Source organism: Alexandromys fortis, unplaced genomic scaffold (genome assembly GCF_014885135.2).
Source record: "Alexandromys fortis isolate MF-2015 unplaced genomic scaffold, M_Fortis_MF-2015_v1.1 scaffold_31, whole genome shotgun sequence".
NCBI lineage: Eukaryota > Metazoa > Chordata > Mammalia > Rodentia > Cricetidae > Alexandromys > Alexandromys fortis.
Window position 1 is genome coordinate 9373100 of NW_026067974.1, and position 15302 is coordinate 9388401.

Consider the following 15302-nt stretch of genomic DNA (forward strand, 5'->3'; position numbering starts at 1 on the left):
CCCTGCCCCCTGGGCCCCGGCCCGTGCCCCCAACCTTGCCCTGGCCGCAAAGCCTCCACTGCGGCCCGATGAATGGAGTCGCTTTCTGCCTGGTCGGGATCCCGCCGCGTCCGGAGCCCCGGCCACCCCAGGTGAGGGCTCAGGACCCGGGCCATGCTGGGGCGGGACCAGGGGCAACGTCCGGGCTGGGGTCACTGCGCCGCCGTCGATGGGCACCGCTGCGGGAGCTTGGTGTCCCCCTGGGGAGCGGCAGGAGGGACAGCTACGTTAGGCTGGGGCTAGACGAGGGCCGTCGCGCAGGGGCCCCGACGGGCCCGGGACTACCGGGCCGGGGCCACGCAGTCGGTGGTGGTGCCAGGCCCTGGGCGGCCGGGCAGCGGGGGTGGGAGGCCCGCGCGCCTTTTGTCCGGGATTTTCAGGCGGGGCGCCCGCCGCCGTTTCCTCTGCCCGAGTTTTCGTTTTCCGTTGGCGAGGCCCCCGCACAGCTGGAGCCACAGGGCGTGGGGGAGGGGTCCTGGGGCGGGACGTCCTCGGCTGGCCCCCTCCGGCTGAGACTGCGTTGTGGGCTACTGGGCTCGGGACTGGGACCCCAGCCCTGCCCGGCCCTTCCTTCTGCCCGCTCCGGCTGTGGGTGGGTCCGGGAGCGGGGTGCCAGGGGCATTACTCAGCGCTGGGCTGCTTTGCTTGGGTTCTTTCATCTGCCAGCTGCTGAGGCTGGGGAGGGGCCCTCACCTTCCCAACAGGGTCAATCCTCTGCCTTGGAGTCTGGCTGCCGGTTCCGTGCGTTCACCCCCACCCTGCTCCTCCAGCTCGCAGTGGCAGTGCAAACCGAAGGACTGAACACTGCCTGGTCACTAGTTTTCCTGAATTTGGAAAAGACATCCCTGGGGTCCAGTTTGAGGGTCAAGGCTAGAACTGAGCTTCACCCTCCTTTGACACTCCAGCGGGCTCCTGTCCTCGGGGTGTTGGTCCCGCGGGCATGTACTTTGCAAACTCTTTAGGAGACTCTGATGTCTGAACTGGACGTGTTATATTTTCCCTCAGTCGGCTTCTCTGGCTTCTCTACCCCTCCCTTCAGCCAAAGTGTGTTTCCTAATTATAAACTTGAAATTCAGGATGGACGGGGGGGGGGGGGGCGACAGGAGTTGAGGCCATTAGGCTTGAGGCTTTCGGATCCCCCCCCCACACACACACACACAAACTGCAGGTACTTCATCCCTGACCCCTATGGCCTCCACCCATATCCCCCTGTGGGCTACTAGTGGGTAGCCTTTGATCCCGTGTGGTTCTCCCCTCTGCCAGGGCAACAGCCCCATTTTCCAAAGTGGCCAGCGCTGACTGCAGGAGATTTGAATCTCCATTGCAGAACCATTCATTTGGCCTGCAAACTTGGCCCAAAGGCCCCCAGCCTTGGTCCAGGCTTTCTCTCATTGCCCACATGTGGTTGGATCCACCCCCAGAGGGCTGGGAACTCCAAGGCCCTGTGTCCTAGGCCCTACCTTCCCCTTTCAAGGAGAGCAGTGGATTCCCTCCCTGCAATGCTAGACTTCCGGGGCCCCAAAGCCCTCTGGTTCTGTGTAGTAAAAGTGTTAGTGCCTGTTTTATTTTTTGTTTTGTCCAGACAGGGTCTCCCTCTGTGGGTCTGGCTGTCCTGGAACTTGCTCTATAGCCCAGGTTGACCTGGAACTCAGAGATTCATCCACTTGTCTGTGCCTCTGGAGCATTGGGGTTAGAGGTGTGTGTTAGTGATTATTTTCAGAGAGGGTCTGGCCTAAAGGTATGGAGGCATTGCTGGGTTGGCAGCTGAGTTCCGGTGGTGGTTAGGGCATGGAATAAAGCTTGGGGGTGGGTTACTAGGAAGAAAGCTTGTGTATTGCTGGGGTGGGGCAGCACTGTTGTGTGGTTCCCAGCTGAAGCTTAGGGAACTGGACCCGGGGGAAAACCCTTTTGTGTGGGTTGTGTGGACGAGGCCTGCTGTGTCCTCTCAGGGCAACCCTGAACTCATGACAAAAGGATGCAGTGATTTGGCATAGTTGGGAGTAGGAGTGAGGGAGGCTGTGGCATTACAAAGCAGGGCAGTGTGGGAGGGGGCAGTGGGCTGCTTCATCTCTCATTGCAAAGATACTTTGACCCCCCCCCCTTCTTTGTGGCTGAAGAGAGAGCAGTGGGACTGAACTCTTAATACTTTTGGTTGTGAGCCTAGCCTTCAACAGCTGAACCATGTCTCCAGCCCTACTTTGAAACTTCTTGTGTAGGGTTAAAAGGCAAACTACAGCTGGGTGTGGTAGCTCATGCCTTTAATCCCAGCACTCAGGAGGCAGAGGCAGGCGGATCTCTGTGAGTTCAAGACCAGCCTGTTGTACAAAGCAGACACCAGGACACACAGAGAAACCCTGTCTCAAAAAACCACACACACACACACACAAATAATGATGATAATAATAATAATAGTATAAAAGATAGACTATGGAGCAGATGACTGGACTGTGTTGGGGTGAGAGATTGGGGCTAGGTATTTAGAAGAACTCCCAGGGACAGGTTTGTGAGCTGCAGCACCCCAGAGCAGCCTGGAACATGGTACAGGGATATAGCCTTCAGTAGGTGGACTTCTGTGATGCTGGGTTCCAATGCAGATAGCCAGAGAGATCCAGAGAACATGCAAATATATTTAAATGAGCATATACATTAGTGCTAGATATTTATATATATTTTTTATCTAGAATCTCTTGCTATGTAGCCCAGGCTGACTTTGTCTATCTCAGCATCCTGGGTGATAGCTAAGATTTGTTAGCAGTTCCTCTGGGTCAGGATTTATATAGCTCATTCTTTTAATTGTTACAGTATCACATCGAGGTTAGTACTGTCATTGTCCCATCTTACAGTTGAGGACACTGAGGCAGAGTGATCTAATGGTGTAACCAAAGCTACATTGTTTGTAAAGAGCAGAGTCAGATGGCTCAGAAGTTAAGAGCACTGGCTGCTCTTTCTCTCCCAAAGGTCCTGAGTTCAATTCCCAGCCCCCACATGGTGCCTCAGAACAAACTATAATGAGATTTCTTGCCATCTTCTGGCATGCAGGCAGAACACTGTATATGTAATAAACAAATCTTTAAAAAGATCTTATTTATTTATTTGTTTAAAGAGAGAGAACAAGAATCGAGAGGAAGGGGCCACCGGGTTCTAGAGTCATGGCTGGTCCTCACTGCCCAGCCACCACTGTTTTTTGAATCTGTGCCCATTTAGTAGAGTCCACATCAAATCCTCCTTCTGCTGAATTGGAGCTTGCTTGTCCTTGCTGGTCATCAGGGTGGCGCAGCCTCAGGTGTCCCTCAGTGTTTGTGGGTGGGGTCTCCCTCCCCACCCCCCAGGCTGGCCCAGCACTGCAGGCCTGTGACAGTCCTCTGGCTGGCATTCTCCCCTTCGTTTAGTGGTCTTGGTCCCGCTCTGCTGGCTGCAGGGGTTCAGAGGTGAGGGATTGGCTTGGTCAGGGATTTAGACAAAGCCTGGTCTCCATTATCCTGCTCTGCCACCCGGACTCTGCCATGAATAGGGCCTGTGGGAGTTGGCACTGCCTCTCCCCACGCTCACCCCCCGAAACAACCCGCCTTCAGATCTAGGCCCCTGTTTCTCATGAAATGATGCCAGTGTGTCAGCAGGGCAGTGCCAGGCTGTACCGGGAGAGTGTCTTCTCCACCATCTCAGGGAGACATCAGCCCCCATGGTCTTGGCTTTGGGCATGGGTAGAGTTAGAGCCCTTGGGAGGGGGGCTATTCAATACCTGTCAGAGTGGTCAAAACCAAAGGGCCCATCTTGTTCAACATCTCACGCTAAGGAGGAGAAGGATGCCCGAATGTGTCATGCCGCTCAGACTGTGAATGGCAGATGAGGATTTAGGCCCTCTGAGCCCCAAGCTCTCAGGGGTTCTGTTCTTGATGCTGTGTTCCCCCTCCCCATCCCACCAGCCTCTGGGACTGAGTCCTGGGGGTGTGACAGGGATGAGTGGACAATGTGTCTCGTTCATCTGTGTCCTCAGTGCCCTGCACAGTGCCTGGCACAGGGCAGCCCTCCGTAAATGTTTGTGGAGTGCAAGCCAGAAGCCTCCCCCCACTGGTCTCCCAGTGTGACCAGGGCCTAACTCTCTCCCTGGCATTGAAATGGGAGAGGCTCGTTAGTCTCCCCGTCAGACTAGAGTTATTCAAAGACAAGAGAATAATATCAAATCTCTCCATGGTGTTTAATGCTGGGCAGGTGTGTTATTGCTGTCCCAGCTGACAGAGATTCCATGACTTCCTGTGGTCACACGCGTGAGTGACAGAGCTAAGGAACTGACTGTGCTCTTAACCTCATTCCAATGGCCTAAAGGTGTCAACCTTGTTACCACACAGTCTGGCAGCTAGCCAGAGCTCGGAGAATATTTGTTGCCTGGCTGACTGACTAACTGGATTCATGGGTGCTGAGACAGTGTGTGACAAACCCACAGAATTCTAGGACCTATCCTTTGATGGAGGTGGGGTCAGGGTCTCAGGAAGACAACCTGACGGTAGTGGTAGTGCTGTGTTGTCTGAACCCAGTGCCTGAGCTAAGCCTAGGGAGGAAGGGAAAAGTCTCTGACCGCTTCCTGTCACTACTGCCTTCCAAGGCTACCAGGTGCCACTGCTGCCAAAGCTCCTGGCTTCTCTTGCTTTCATTTGGCTCTTCATTTCCCAGAGTTCTGAGGGGAAGGTGCTGAGAAACAGGCAGGTGAGAAAGGTCTCTGGTAGCCCTGAGGAGGTGAGCTCAGGCAGCAGGAAGTTTGTTTTTATCAAGTTGAACAGTGGTCTGAGTGTGTGTGGAACCTGGCCTGTATTAGATGTTAACTTTGTATTTTATATTATGCTTTCATTTTTAGTGCTCAGGATTGATACCAGGGTGCGCTGCCTACGTGCTGTATGTCCTGCCCATTACTATCTTTTTTTTTTTTTTTTTTTTTTGGTTTTTCGAGACAGGGTTTCCTCTGTAGCCTTGAGGCCTGTCTTGGAACTAGCTCTGTTTGAGGCTGGCCTCAAACTCACAGAGATCCGCCTGCCTCTGCCTCCTAAATATTGGGATTAAAGGCGTGCACCACTACTGTTGGGCACTTTTTCTTTCTTTTTTTTATTTTTTTATTTTTGAGACAGGGTTTCCCTGTAGTTTTTGGTTCCTGTGTCCTGGAACTAGGTCTTGTAGACCAGGCTGGCCTCGAACTCACAGAGATCCGCCTGCCTCTGCCTCCCTAGTGCTGGGATTAAAGGCGTGTGCTACCACCACCGGGCCTGGCACTTTTTTTTTTAAAGCAAATTCCTTTTATTCTTTTCTGTGTATGGATGTTTTGCCTGCATCTGTGTCTGTGCACCTCATTTGGACCTGGTGTCTGCAGAGGTCAGAAGACAGTGTCAGATCCTCTGGAACTGGAATTATGGACGCTTGTGAATCAAACCCAGGTCCTTGGGAAGAGCAGCTGGTACTCTGAACTACTAAACCATGTCTCTAGCCCCTTTACTTTTTATTTTAAGACAGAATCTTGCTACGTTAAGGAGGCTGGCTTTGAGTTCACTCTGTAGCCAGATCAGACCTTAAATGTCCATCCTTGTGTGTCAGCCCTGAAATTATAGTTCTCTATCACCCAGCCTGGCTGTTATCAACCATTTATCTCTCAAGCAACAGGTGTTGGATTTCCAGGTCACATCTGTCCTAAACCTTGGGCCCAGGGACATCTCCCGCTTCCTTTGACCCTCACATACCTGGTCTGCTGGGTCACCCTTCCTTTCTGTTCTTCTTTTCCTGGTCTGAATTAGCACTAGTCAGTCAGACCCGTGGGCTACAGCTTCATCTGCTCACAGGGACCTGCGCACTGGGAGATATTTGGCATTCTACCTTCTGACCCAGCAGACCGGCCCTGGGAGATGAGGGCCTGGGGCCTGGGCCTGGACCTGGGATGCCCCTATAGGCTCTCGGGAGCCTGGAACACCCTGTAGTTGAGTGTATGGGTCAGGCCTTACCCTTTCTAGCTCCCATTTTAACTCTACCCCATCTTTACTGTGTGGCTTTGGACACTAGCCTCCATTTTCTCTTTCATGTGGACTTGAGGCTTCACTGTGAAGCTTATATGAGCTAGGCACACACTTTGTGACTGAGCCAAACCCTAGCTCTTGACCTCCATTCTTACCTCAGGTATAATCCACCAGCTTTACTGAGAGGCCCGAGTGAGGGGAGCCAGGCCGGTCTCTATTGGCAGCAGCCGTTGTCAGGCAGATAGTGATTCAAGCCCTGGTGATGGGAGGCAGGAGGCTTGCCACCAGTTCAGAGTCAACGCTGGCTGGTTATACTGTGAATTCCAGAGCAGACCAGGCTATAGGGTGAGACCCCAAGCAAAGGATCTGAGATGGAGCTGAGATGGTAGAGCGCTTGCTTAGCATGCACAGGCCCTGGGTTTGATCCCTAGCACTGCACTGATCAGCCATGGTGGCCTAGGCATGCAATTGCAGCACCTGGAAGGTGGGGGCAAGAGGATCAGAAATTCAAGATCATCCTGAGCTATATAATGCATTTGAGGTTATCCTGGGCTACATAAGACACCATCATTACCAAACAAAGCAAGCACTTCTGGTCAGAGTTATCTGAAGAGGAAGTGAGCTTCTATGGAAGTAGTGAGGTCTCCATCTCTGGAGGTATCCGAGCCCTGGTGGACAGTGATGCAGACTAGTGATAATTCTGGCATTGAGGTAAAGGTCAGCCCAGAACCCCCTGGGGGCCCTGCTTGGAGATCATCTATGTTGTGTTAGTTTTAAAGGAACTGTTTCCTGGACTCAGGCACACTGGAGACTAAGACGGGGGCCAAGATGCCTGGTCAGAAGAAGAATTAAAGGCTGCCACTTGTGATTGTGGCTAAGTGGCTCCACAGAGGCCAGGTATCCCTGACAGACTGCCTGGAAGTCACCTGTAAGGCCTGGTATGAGTGTGAAGTGGGCTGGAGAAGGCAGGAGGCCCCTGCAGAGCCAGAAATACTGGGTGACCAAGGAGCAGGGAGGAACCTGGGCCACTGGTCCTGGAGGCTACCTGATCATCCTAGGTTTGAGTGCCAAGGAAGGGGGAGAGTTCCCTGGTCCACCAACACAGCTGCTCCCTAAGCAAGAGGCTGACCTGTAGGAATGGAACTGGGGAAAGAAAGCCTTATGCCCAGTGCTTTTGGGGGCGTCTGGGGGCCAGGGAAAACAGTGGAGCCTTTGTCAACAGCTGCCAGGAATCTGGCGGAGGAGACAGCCCTGGGTCTGGCTGGGTTCTCCACAGACTGTCCCCTTTGAAGTGACCCTTTCAAAGCTCAGCCCGTATCCCTGGGAAGAGAGAGAGCTTGGACAGAGAGAGACTGGGCAAAGGGCTTGCTGGCCTCTGTGTCATGGACATAGGGCAGGAAGCCTGTGGGCCCCAGGAATGTGGTGGGCTGGGGGACTATAGGAGCCATGTGGGAAGACAAGAACCAGGGGTCCAGTGACAAGCAGGGGTGTCGGTTCAGGGAAGGGCAGAGTTCCTTCTACGGGTTGCCCGGCTTCCTTCAGTCAGCAGTCTGATTCTATCTACACTGGGTTCCCAATCCAGCTCTGTCTTCTTCCTTGTTAATTCCTGCCACTGGTGTGAGAACCACTTGGGAGACCAGGGTGGGAGTGCAGGACCTGGAGCACATGGAGAGGTGGAGTGGGGATCTGGGCCACAGGAATCCCTCCCCCCACCCCCCATCCCCCATCCCGCTCCTTAGAGCCTCTAGAAGGCTGAAGGACCCTCACCTCTGAGAAGAGACTCCCACCACTGAGCAGAGACCCCCACCACTAAGGGAGACCCCACCACTAAGCAGAAACCCCCATCTCTGAGCAGAGACCCCCACCTCTGGGCAGAGACCCCCACCTCTGGGCAGAGACCCCCACCTCTGAGCGGAGACCCCCACCTCTGAACGGTGACCCCCACCTCTGGTCAGAACCCCCTGTGCTTCACCAGCATTCTCCTTATCAATGAGGGATCAGTTGTGGTTCTGTGCAGTGGAGGGCAGAAGGGAGGAGAAGAACAGCCAGTTAGAGAAGGTACCCTTTCCTGTCTCATCTTTCCTTTAGGGAAATTGAGGCTTAAAGAAAAGGCAGGGTAAGAAGACTAGAGGCAGAAAGGGAGATAGAACTAACAAGAACCGGTCTGGTGACACAGGAGGCTGAGGCCGGAAGGATCACAAATTCAAGGCCTACCTGGGCAACTTACTTGAGACGTTGTCTTAAAATTAAAACGAAAGCTAAAAGGGCTAGCTCAGTGACAGATGCTTGCCTAGTGCACAAAACCCTGAGTTCAGCCAGCGCAGAGCTGCACAAACTGGGTGTGATCGTGCATGCCTGAATCCTGGAACCCAGGAGAGAGATGCAGGAGACTGGAGTTCAGTACTATCCTCGGCTCCATCTCTGTGAGGCCTCAAACTCACAGACATCTGCTTCGAGTGCTGGATTCAAGGCTTGTGCCATCATGCCTGGTTTAACTTAAAAAAGAAAAAAGAACGAATGAAAAAGAGTGGAAGAAAGAGAGAAGATGCCATCCAGGTAAAGGAGCAGGGTTCTCAACTGGGTAAACGGCGCTCTGAGTGTTGGGCAGAGCAGTGGGCAGGGGATCCCATCCAGCCAGGTAAGCTCCCTGCCCCACCCTGATGCTATGCCACCTCTCCTTGAACACTGACTCTACCCACAGGCGGCATAGTGATAGCTCAACAAGGGACTGGAGTACATGCAGAGAACCCACCAGGTCACAGTGCCTAGTAACTGTCAGGGTTAGACGGTGTAAGCTTGCCATGATGGTCACACACTGAAACTGCCCCGTGACGCAGTTCTGAAAGTGTCATCAGTGGCATGAACTGTCCTCACTTGGACTTGAGGAGTCTTCTGGAGGTGTGGTCTCGGGTTCCTCTCCCAGAGGGGATGGGGCCCTCTTTGTTGCTCCCTGTATCTCAAGCTGGCATCTGCACGGCTGAGCTCTCATTAGCTCTAATGAGACCTTGGCCCTGGGCCCCTGTGCCTTGCTGCACCTGGGTGAGTTGTGGGGACAGCTGAGGGTGAGCAGGTGTACAAGAGGGGAGCAATGGGGTTGGTCACCCAGGCTGGTGAGAGAGTCACTTCCCTTCCTCTCCTGCAGCCTTTGCCTTTTGCATTGGGACCCAGAGGCCCAGGTCCCTCAGTGATAGGGCTTATCTGAGGGACCGGGCATGGCCTGGGACTGCCAAGGACATTCCCAGGCATGGCTGGCATGGTGCTCCTCTTGCCCTCCCCCCATGACTACAGCCTGGGGCGGCATAGGAGGTTCAATGCTTGGGAAAAATTGGGCAGTGGCCAGATCTTCAAGCAAACCAGCTTTCATTTTGTGGGTGATCATTACTTGTAAGCACCCAGGGCTCCACACAGCCCTGCCCTCAAGGGGTTCCTTGTCTGCTTTTTCTATTGCCCAAAAGCCAGACAAAATGACTCCACTAAAATTTTATAAACATGGCTTGTGAGATTCCCATCTCCATTACCTGCCAGTCTGGAATTTTCCCACGGCCCCCATGCCTAAAACCCCAGTGTTAAAGAAGACCCTGGCAGACCAAAGGCACAGTGTGGAGCAGACCCAGAAAGGGGGACTAAAGGCAAGGTGGGTGACATACACTCATTACCAATTTAGAAAGGCCCAGTTTTCAGTTTGGATCCTGGGTGACTGCGTGGTAGTGTTTTTATTTATTTACTTATTTCAGCCTTTTGACAGAGTCTGTGTAGCCTCTTGGGTGCTGGGTTGGGTGCTGGGGTCACAGATCATTACCCTCACAGGAGCTCACTTTTGAATCTGCAAAAATCCAGGCACCTCCTAGTGGCCCTTGAACATCTGTCTTTTTTTTTTTTTTTTTCTTTCGAGACAGGGTTTCTCTGTAGCTTTGGAGTATGTCTTGGAACTTACTCTGTAAACCAGGCTGGCCTCAAACTCACAGAGATCCACCCGTCTCTGCCTCCTGAGTGCTATGATTAAGGCTTGTGCACCACCACTGCCTGGCTGAACATCCATCTTTAGTGTTTTTATTGCTTTAAAAATATTTATTTATGTATTTATTTATTTATTGAGATAGGGTTTTTTTGTGTCTCCCTGGCTGTCCTGGAGTCACTCTGTAGACCAGGCTGACCTCAGACTCACAGGGATCCACCTGCCTCTGCCTCCCATTGCTGGGATTAAAAGCATGATCAGTAGTAGTTCATATCTTTAATCCCAGCATTTGGAGGCAGAGGCAGGTGGATCTTTGTGAATTCAGTTCAAGGGTAGTTTGATCTACATAGAGAGGTCCAGGTCAGCCAGGGCTGCACGGTGAGACCTTGTCTCAAAAAACAAAACAAAACAAAACAAAAAAGATGAAAACAGTTGCTGGTAAGGTTGCCGCAGGACTTACTTAAAACCGGTTTGTGATGAGACTAACTTGATTTTGCTCATCTCATTCCAAACCTGTGGTTAAGATGAAGGGCCTTTTGGGAGGCAGAGGCAGGCGGATCTCTGTGAGTTCGAGGCCAGCCTGGTCTACAGAGCTAGTTCCAGGACAGGAACCAAAAAGCTACGGAGATACGGAGAAAGCCTGTCTCAAAAATTAAAAAAAAAAAAAAAAAAAGATGAAGGGCCTTTCCACCAAGCTGTAGCTCCAGCTCCAAAGCTGAGCAATCTTTTCTTTTCCTCCTCTTCCTCTTGTGTGTGTGCATGTGTGTATGTGCACATATAGACATGGGTGTGCCTTCCCTTCTCCCTCTCCCCTCCCCTTGTGTTACATATATGTGATAGATATGCATGTGTGTGTGATGTATTTGCACATGTAGATGTGGGTGTGTGTTCTCCCCTTCTTCTCTTCCTCCTCCCCCTCTTCTTCCTTTCTGTGTGTTTCATATGTATGATGTATATGTGTGGTGTGTCCTCCCCTCCTCTCCCTTCCTGTGTGTTACAGATGCATGATCTATATACATGTAGATACAAGTGAGTGTCTTCCTTTCCTCTGTTCTCCCCCTGCTCCTCTCTTCCTTCTTCCTGGATATGTGATCTACATGCATGTGTGTGTGTGTGTGTGTGTGTGTGTGTGTGTGTTTGCGGTGTGTCCTCCCCTTCTTTCCTGTGAGTTACATATGTGTGATCTATATGCATATGTGGGGTGCTCCTAAGGAGGCCAGAGGAAACCGTGTTGTCCTGCTTCATCACTTCCTCAATCATGCCCTTGAGACAGGATCTCTTACTGAACTTGGAGCTAGACTGGTGACCAGGAACCCTCCTGTCAGTGCCCTCTGTAGTGCTGGGTTTCAGATACCGATGCCTGGGCCTAGCCTTTCTTTTTTTAAAGCATGATTTCTAGGGATTTGAACTCAGGTCCTTATGCCTACAGAGCAGATACTCTTATCCAGCAGAGCCATCTCCCCAGCAAACAGGTGAAAATTTTATTTTAATTTTTAAAAATGCAATGTCTATGGGTGTTTTACTTGTATGTGTGTCTGTATACCATGTGTGTGCCTGCCTCCTGAGGAGGTCAGAAGAGGGTGTCTAATCACTTGGAACTGAAGTTACAGATGGTTGTGAGCCACCATGTGGCTTCTGGGAATCAAACCTCAGTTCTCTGGAAGAGTAGTCAATGCTCTTAACTTCTGCGCCATCTCCCCAGCCCTGAAAATTATTATTACTATTTCTTTGAGACAGAGTCTAGCATATCCCAGATAGCCAAGGATGGCTTTGAACTTGTAGTCTTCTGCCTCCACCTCCCAAGTGCTGGGGTTCCTGGAACATACCACCATGCCAGTTTGTGCACTGCTGGGAACCTAACCCAAGGCTCTGTACACACTATGCAAGAATTTCAGTAAACGAGTCATAACTCCAGTCCTAAGTGAGAACTTAGTAAAATACCTTCTGCTGGGAGGATGTTCAAAGGCCACCACTACACAATTGTATATTTATTATGAAAACAAAACAAAACCAAATCCTATATTGCCTGACCCAAAAAGGCATGGGCGATCACCTCCCACAGCCCGGCATAGGCTCACCTACTCCAGAGTGGTTGTCCCGGAGTCCAAGGAGGACTGGCGAATAAGGGAGGGGAAGACATCCCTGCCAATGGCTCTAGTAAACATGCACACACTTACAGCCTGAGTGAGATTCAGAGCATGGGTGTGAATACCAGTTTGTTCCACCTTCTAACTATCTGTCGATGGACAAGTCCTGAATTCTGCTGGGTTGCCCCACACTAACTGTCTAGCATTGGTAAACCTCGCCTTGGTGAATCCTCTAGAAACTTAATGGAGAAGCCTGTGTTTACTGATAGAACCCAGGAATGGCCAGTAGGTGGTGGCACAGGTCTTTAATTCCAGCACTCAGGAGGCAGAGACAAGCAGATCTCTGAGTTTGAGGCCAGCGTGGTCTGCAGAGCGAGTTCCAGGATAGCCAGGGCTATTCAGAGAAGCCTTGTCTAGCAAAACAACAACAACAAAAAAAGAAAGAAAGAAAGAAAGAAAGAGAAAAGAGAACCCTGAGTTTCCTGATCCCATGCAGAACAAACCCTGCTGCAGCCAAACATGAGTGGTGACATCTTCCCCAGGCTGTCCTGGAACTCAGTGTATAGACCAGGCTAGCCTCAGACTCACAGGCACATCCTCCTGGCTCTCCTTCCTGAGTGCCAGGATTAAAGGCCTGTGCAACCACACCCAGCTCCTCCCATGTACCTTTGTGTTAGGCAATATGGCAGTGACCACAGGACAGGTGTAACACACACACACACACACACACACACACACACATATATATATATATATACATACACAATGTGTATGTTTATACACTTTGTGTGTGTGTGTGTGTGTGTGTGTGTGTGTGTGCACGTGCGTGCCATAGAACATAAGTGGAAGTCAGGCAGTTCTCAACTTCTACCTTGTGGGTTCTGGGAATTGAGCTCATATTTGTGTCTTTATTTATTTAGGTGGTAGTGTGATTTTAAAAATTATTTTATTTATACATGCAAGTAGGTGTTTTGTCTGCATGTATGTCTGTTGTGCCTGAGGAGGTCAGAAGAGGGAACCTGGATCCCTTGGAACTGGAATTCCATGTGGTTGTGAGCTGCGCCGTATGGGTCCTAGGAATCGAACCCAGGTCCTTTGGAAGAACAGGCAGTGCTCTTAATACTGAGCTATCTCTCCAGTCTGGTGTGTTTTTTTTTTGTTTTTTTGTTTTTTTTTTTGGCTTTTTGAGACAGGGTTTCTCTGTGGCTTTGGAACCTGTCCTGGAACTAGCTCTTATAGACCAGGCTGGTCTCGAACTCACAGAGATCCGCCTGCCTCTGCCTCCCGAGTGCTAGGATTAAAGGCGTGTGCCACCACCGCCAGGCTTTGTTTTTGTTTTTTGAAACAGAGTCTCACTAAGTTTTCCAAGCTTTCCTGGACCTTGATATGTTTCCCAAGCCTTGAGTTCTCGGTGATCCCTGTCCCTCACCCATCCTCAATTCTGGGATACAGGCATTCCCTGCTTAGACATTTTTTTTGAACCCTGTGTCCACATCTGCTTTGTTTAATGCATGTCTACCTCTTTGATCTTTATAAAATCGGACTGCTTTTAATTTTGCAAATCCTTTGGGCCTTGCTGAACTAGAAACTGCTGAGCAGCTCCTAGATGTCAGACATTCAGTCGACTCTGCAGGACCCCTCACAGATGAAGAGGTGGAGGCTTCGAGCCAGGGTTTCACTGTGGAGACTGAGCCCCTGGTTTTCTGATCCTTATTTATTGTACCAACCCCTCCACCGAGAGCCCCGCTTGGTGATAACCTTTCCATTGTCTTAGATTAGTCTCTGAAATTGAATTGTTTGGGGACAAACAGGGGACAGGACTGTTCTGTCCTTAAGCTTAACAACGTGTGTAGCTCTGGGGCAGGGACTGGTTCAGATGTCATTTCCTAAGTGCTCAGCTGTTTGTGAGCTCAGACTTGTAAACTCCAAGAAAGCGTAGCTGACCTGGGGCTAAGGTAGCGAGGGATGGCGTCCCGAGGAGGCAGAGCCTTATTTGGGCAAGGATAGGCACGAGGAGGTCTCCAGCGGCCCCGTGGCATCATTGAGGTGACTGGTGACTGATGATAACCCTAAGGGGCCTATAGGCTTGGGAAACGCAGTAGCTCCAGCTAATAGGCTGCCTTGGGCAGAGTGACCGTTCCGCGCTAGCTTCCGATAGGCAGGGACCCACCAATAAGAGGTACCTCTTGTTTTTATTTGCATGACCACGCCTGTCATGTTCGGGGCTCAGCCGTCAGGAGGAGCCGCTTCGGCCCCATGGGCGCTCACCTCGTTTCGGGCCCGGTGCTGTTTGTTCCGTGGGGCGGGGCGGGGGCTGCGACCCGGCTGGCCGGCTGGCTGCACTATTCATAGCTGCGGGGCAGGCGTACTTCGCATATTTGTCGCTCCTCACGTCTGGCTAGACCATCCCTCTGCCTTCCCTTATCCCCTCCTCCCCTGCTCTCCCTCCTCATCCCTTCAGCCCTTTCTACAGTTATCTGATGTCTCAGCTGCCTCCTGGTAGCCTGTGCACGTAAGGCCCCACAGCCGGTGTCCCTTTGTTCTGGGCCTAGAGGGAGAGATTGGTAGTGATGAGGCATGGGATGAGGTGACCAAGAGCCTAGGCTTGACCTGCCAAGGAAGATGTACCTAGCAGGAATCTGACACACTGTGGCACCTGGGTCCATCCCCTCAGCTGCCAGGTTGACATCTGAAGATGGGGAGGCCAGTCAGAGGCCTTGGGAAGAAGACAGGACTGTGGGAGAGAAGGTTGAGTGCTGTGTCTAGCATGTTGGAGACCCGTGAGGAGGGCTGGTGGTTGGAGCACCGAATGTCAGAGTATGGGAGCTGATTGCCTGTCCATCCATGTATGCCCTGCCTCCTTAGCCCTGTTTTCCAATGCTCCCACTTTGGTATGGTTCCCACCAAGAAAGAACAAAAAGTTGAAGTGTGGGCGTGGTAGCACAAGCCTGTATTCCCCCTCCCCGCAATACTTGAGGGCTAGAGGCATGAGGACCAGAAGTTTAAAGTCATTCTTGGCTACTACATAGTTTAAAGCTAATCTGGGCTACATGGAACCCCATCTCAAAACAAACCACAGAAAGAAATGAAGCAGCCTCTTTCCCAGTTGGGTCCTCAAGGGAGGGGGGTAGCCACCGCTGTGGTGACAGCATTCTTTGTTTGTTTGTTTGACACAGGTCTCTCTGTGTAGCCCTGGCTAGCCTGGAACTCACTCTATAGACCAGGCTGGCC

The 15302-nt window shown here is 51.6% G+C and overlaps 1 protein-coding gene across 1 annotated transcript in view; it reads left to right on the forward strand.

Annotated features, from left to right (window-relative positions):
- The window catches only part of Arhgap23 (Rho GTPase activating protein 23), a 76086-nt gene continuing 60784 nt past the window's right edge, over nt 1–15302 (forward strand). The window contains exon 1 of the mRNA XM_050156740.1: nt 1–131. The gene's annotated coding sequence lies outside the window, so the exon portion shown is untranslated. The remainder of the gene's footprint in view (nt 132–15302) is intronic.